Here is a 5,825-nt window from a genome sequence, read left to right on the forward strand (position 1 = left end):
ACGAAACATAAAAACATAAAAATGGAGATAGAAAACATAAAAAAGAACCAGTCATAAATGAAGAATACGATCACTAAAATGAAGACCGACTTAGGAGAAATCAAACCGTTACCTTTAGACTTTATTCATAGACATATTTGTATTTCCCCCGCCCACTCGGAGCGTCTACTCTGCTTTGTTGTTCCTGATCTTCCTACTCTGGCCATATTCACAAAACATCAGTGTTTTTCACGTGTATTTTTTAAAGCACCCTTTGTGGATCCAGTAAACACTAATACCATCTGTGCTTTACTACAGCCGAGGGGAACTCTACGCCGAGTTACAGGACGCTTTGGAACAGAGTGAGGAGGAGCTACAGTTCCCTTGGAGTCCGTGATGTTTTATTTGCTGGATATTATGTCCACGGCACCTAATGCCTGCTGTTCTGTGCTGTTACAGCCACAGTGGAAAAAACATCTGTTTTCTATATAAACTCTTAGGTCAGGATCTCAGGAAGTCATTTTAGCTCGTGTTGTTTGTAAATGACAGAATCATTTTATAGAAACGACAATACCGACAACAAGAAAGACATCCATTTCTCTAGTACTCAGCTCCAGAAAACAAAAGCAGAACAATCAATTTTTCATGAAGCGAATTACGTATTAAGTCGGTTGCCACCATTAGTAGTGCTATGCGGATGCTTCTTAGTTCCAAACTGTCATTCAGTGAAGCACCCTCCCGTTCTCCCCCGCATCGACGGCCGGGTCTCCCCACTTCTGCAGTAACCGGTTCACTTCGCCACGGACGGCAAGCCCAGGACGGACACATCGAGAGTGCTCGTCGAGATGACGAGCGTGATCCACAAACCTCACGGTGACGTCCCAGCCCATTCTGCACTGCGGTCGCCGGGGGCGTGAAGGCTCGCTGCACCTGTCACCCGTTCCGAGTCCCCCCTCTGCTCGTTACACTCCAGGCTCCCTGGTCCTCTTTCTGTTCCTCTGACGATCCCAGCTTGTATTGGCTTTGGGACTTTAGCTGGCTTTTCTGCCCAAACATAGCTCCCGTGGCTCCGCAAGTGGCTTTTTCTGGTTATTTGGACCTGAGTTCAAATGTCGCTTTGCCGGAGAGACCAGGTCAACCTAAAGTACGCTCACCATGGTGACGGGGTGTGCTGGCGCCGGCTCAGGACAGCTCTCTAGGGCTGGTGGCACACCTCTTCCCATTCTGCGACCTGCCATGCCATGTGGTAGCCTGAAATCAGTCACGTTGGGGTTATTCACGCCAAGGACAATGACGAACACGACAGCCCAGGGCTTTTCCTTCTCCTTTGGAGGGTCGGTTATTAAACGTTTGTCGGCTTTTCATTGCCCACGTCACCTAGCGATGTGAAACTCTTTTAATTCCCTTTGTACCAGTTACTACAATCGTTTGTCTTTTTAAAACTCTGTACTTGTGTGTGTCTGTCTATCTCTGGTAGAATATAAGCATTATGAGAACCGATTCCCCGCTTGCTGGGGCCCAGAACAGCACTTTGCACATGGCAGGTGTCCAGCAAAAGCAAACGGAATGTCACCAGGCTCGACTTGCCCGTCGTTCAGTAAATGTGAATTTTCTAGTACTGAGCATCAATTACTTGATATTTTTCCTATAAAACAAGAATTCCTCTGTGAATGATTTTCTCAAGTGGTGGTATGTGTATGTATGTATGTGTGTATGTGTGTGTGTGTGTGTGTATATATATATATACACACACATACACATATAATTAAATTAAAGTGAATTAAAGGGAAACGCTCACTTTGGTGTGGCTAGTTAGATCTGCGTTATCCTGACACATGAACTTCACCCAGAAAACTAAAATCCTTCAATCATCCAAGAAGCCTTTCCAATTCTTTCATGCCAAGGTTAATAATTAAATGTTTAATAACTCTTTAAGCTATTAAGCCAGCAGTAAAAGTGCAATATTTTAACCCAATTTGCTCAATTGAAGAACAATCCCAGAGGTTCTTTAAGATGAACGTTTGCGGCGAGCTGCACTTCATTAAAATCCGAGTCCGAGAAAGAATGTTAAACACATTATGTAAAGAGTTCGTTTAACTCTTTTTCAATAAGGGAATATTATTTTCATTTCCCTAAAAGCATGTTGATTACCATTAGACACTACACGCACTTACTATGGACTGCTGCCTCTCCCCACGCAGCTGAGCACACAGTTGCTAAGTAGAGCGTTAGCAACTGAAATTTAAATGCACTTTTTTAATTGGACTTTTCCTGCTTTTTATTTTTTTGCTTATTTTTGTGAAAAAGGTCGTTACTTCAGCATTAAAATCAATGACATACAGGACATTTATTTGAAATGCGATATTTGTAGTTCAGTTCCAATTTATGTTTAAATTAATAAAGAAAATGTAAATTGTTAATCTTCGCTCTGGCAGTTTTAAATTTTATTAAAAAGACGCGTGAGCACGGTAATACAGCAAAGGGCAAATTTTCCTTTAAGCGTAGTGCTAAGAACTCCTAGCACCTTCTGCTCTTACTACGGGCAGTTAATGTGGCATTTTTATTTTTAAAAATTAAATAATAAAATCATTTGAGTCTTTGGCCACGCCACCCTGAACAAGCCCGATCCCGTCTGAACTCGGAAGCTAAGCAGGGTCGGGCCTGGTTAGTACTTGGATGGGAGACCATCTAGGAAGAGCAGGTGCTGTAGGTATAAAAAATTTAAAAAATAAGAGATTATAAACTGACAAGGTCCTTGCAATCTGTGAGGTCAGCCGAGGGTGGCCTCATCTAAAAAAGAAATAAAGAAAATTAAAAATAAAATAAAAAAAATAAAATCATTTGATGATCTGCGGATTTAAAGAGAAAAAAAAATATTGCAATTTTGATGTCCATGATTGACACTTTACTCCTCTGCAGAGTTCTCTCACCTTTTGCGTTGCTAACGACTTCCCAGGTGTGCAGTCCTTAGAGCGAGCACAGACTCGTTCCTTTCTGCTGTTAGGTGCTCAGGATCAGAGCTGCAACGGAGCCCTCGAACCGCCTCGGGGTTCTAAGGCTGAGCTGGCCAAAAAGGTCAGACAGCGGCTGGGTGGCCTGATGAAGCATCTGAGGAAGCCGCTGACCTTTCTGTTTCGGGACCGCGTCGCTCAGGTGTACTTCCTACCTCATGCGCGGGGGCAGTGAATTTCGCTGAGAAGTCATCCTTCTTTATGAGACGACCCCAGGCGCAGAGCTGCCAACAGCTGAGCCCTATTTAGTGACAAGCTCTGATAGAGACTGGAGAATCCAGATGCAAGTGGGAGGGGTCTCTACCATGGGAAATAATGGTCTAGTTCGGAGGTTGAAATTGGCATGGATAATAAAAAGGGAGGAAGGGGAAGATGGGTGATGGACCAGATGAACAAGGGGTATTTAGAGGGCCGTTATGTCAATATGGTGCAAACGTGGCTTCCTCAAAGGGAAGACAGAAACATATGAGAGGCATCTGCCAATCGGAGATGACGATTTTGTTTTAAAGCAAAGCTGAGTCTGGTTTCTAACTCGTTTAAAATTAGGAGCAAAGGAAAGAGTACTTTCCATGGAGTGTATTTACAGAATATAGTCCCCTGTAAACCACCAGCCTCTGTGCGCAGAGGACACACAAAGGAGAGAACCTGGTGACACAAGCCCTTTAAAGGGGCTTCGGGCTGCGGACAGTGCGGGGCGGGGAGTGGTGGGTGTGAGAGGCGTTATTATGGAAAGAGCTAGAATCATCGAATTTCGCGAACGCCGTGATGGGCTGGTCGAGGCAGAGCAAGAGGCCAGCGTGGCTTCGAAGACTTGCCACTAGGGCCGGAGCAAGTGAAAAGAGGAAGCTGGCGTGTGTGGGGAAGGCCAGTTCCCCTGCAGACACACTCTGTGTGCGTCGTTCATGGCATTGGGTTTCAGATTCTGGAGTCGGCTATGTTCATCCGAGTTTGAATATGACCGATTTTTCTATAAAATATTTACCAAGAATTGTGCTACGGGCCTGCTCGACCCTAACCTCGCGCAGACTATGACAGTCCTAGACAGGGTCTTTGTTTAGGACGAGTAATTTGTCAATGACTTCCAACCGATTGTAAATCCTTATTGGTAACAAAACGTGAGTATATAAATTCTAATACCGTATTTGTTTATAATGACATGTGTACATATGTGTACTCTTTACAATATAATATGAACATGGACAAATCCATGCTAAAAACTTGGCGAGCTACGATAGCCGTAAACAGAATCTTTGGCACTTGACCTCCACTGGATCACTCCGCTGGTTCGAAGCCCGCTGAGTTCGGTGTCAGTTTCTGTTTATTCACTTGATTGTTACAAAGGCCAGGAAGCAGAACGCAGAAGTCCCCTCACAGAGAGCCACAACCGACGTCAGCACACCCACCAGCACAGAACCGCTTACCTCTGAGACAACACCGAAGATTCCCTGTATTAACGAGATGCTACCCGATCACACTCGCACACGGAACGAGGGTAGGAATCCGTCAGAGCAAGTCATGGCAGATAACACGTTTTTCTGTGTTGAGAGTGGAGGAGATATCTGCCATGTTTTTCTTCTTCAGGAAAACCATCATTCTATCCTTGATAAGTATTCCGTTTTTCCATCAAATGAGTTATCCTCCACCACTTTGGACTTACAAAAGGCAATCCTTTAATAATTCTTATTTTAATAGAGTTTAAAGGATTATAGCACATTTTTAGTGGTAAAAGTATATTCTTTCTCTGTACATTTTCTCTGTTTACCCTTCCTTTCAATGTGTGTTCAAGGCATTTATTCCATTCTGTGCACAGACCTTTGTCATAGTTTTCCCGTCCTGAAAACAAACGCTGAGCAAGGTGACCCTTCTGTCGTCCTGGGAGGCGTGGTCATCTACTTGCTGTCCTCCCAGACCTGTCGCGGGTCCTACTCCAGCTTCACTTATTAATAGTGAGTCATGGCTGCTGCTCAGAACCCTTTGTCTGCAATTTTGTCTCCACAAATCAGCGTTTAATTTTATACAAGAAAATGAAAAAAAGGTGGGTGTGTTTCGTAGCTAACGGTAAATAAATTGATTCTCATCTCAGACAACAATTACGGAGATCGTTCGTTTCCTTGACAGATTGTTTCTCGCAGGTACAGGGACCCCGGTGACTACTGTGCAGTGTGGTGCTTCCTGTCCTCTCTTATTCCTTTACTTTTATTCATCGTCAAATCAAACATTATGTCAGATTGAGAAGCTTTCGTTTATGGGGTCCAGGTTAAGTTTTCCGTGGGGAGCTGACGATGGCCCCAGGTCTCTCCCGCTCTCTGTGTAGAGGTGGAGTGCATTTTCCCTCCCCGGGACTGAAGTTCGCCCTGTGACTGTGTAACCACGTGAAGTGAAATGTCACTTAATAGTTACGTGTTTGGAATTGAGTAGGTTCTTCGTTCCAATGCTACCTTAAAAAAACGGGACAAATGGGGTTTACTAATTTATTTTTTTCATTAATTTTTATAGCACCCAATTTTCTGAGTGCAGCTGTGGATGTAGAGGTAAATGATAGTGGTTTTGCCTAGTAGGGACACTTATGGTGATTACGACCTGGGAAACAGAGGTAAGCACACAAAAGTAATGATATTTTACAGGTCATCGGATTGAAAAATGTACAGTGTACAAGTTGGGATATTAAGAGAGTGATGCTAATTCTATCCAGAGGCATGGAATCCATTATGTTATTATTATACTTTATGTATATTATTAACAGCAAGAGTAACTTTCCATATCTTGAACCCAAATCGAAAGCCAGGCGTGTTGCAAGTGACATCCGACAGTGCTTCCCCCTGAGGGAGCAGCGAG

The 5,825-nt window shown here is 43.8% G+C and overlaps 1 pseudogene; it reads left to right on the top strand.

Moving 5' to 3' along the window:
- Positions 1-2,573: 2,573 nt before the first annotated feature.
- On the top strand, positions 2,574-2,692 carry LOC111733282 (annotated as a pseudogene).
- Positions 2,693-5,825: the final 3,133 nt, after the last annotated feature.

Source organism: Pteropus vampyrus, unplaced genomic scaffold (assembly GCF_000151845.1).
Source record: "Pteropus vampyrus isolate Shadow unplaced genomic scaffold, Pvam_2.0 Scaffold546, whole genome shotgun sequence".
NCBI lineage: Eukaryota > Metazoa > Chordata > Mammalia > Chiroptera > Pteropodidae > Pteropus > Pteropus vampyrus.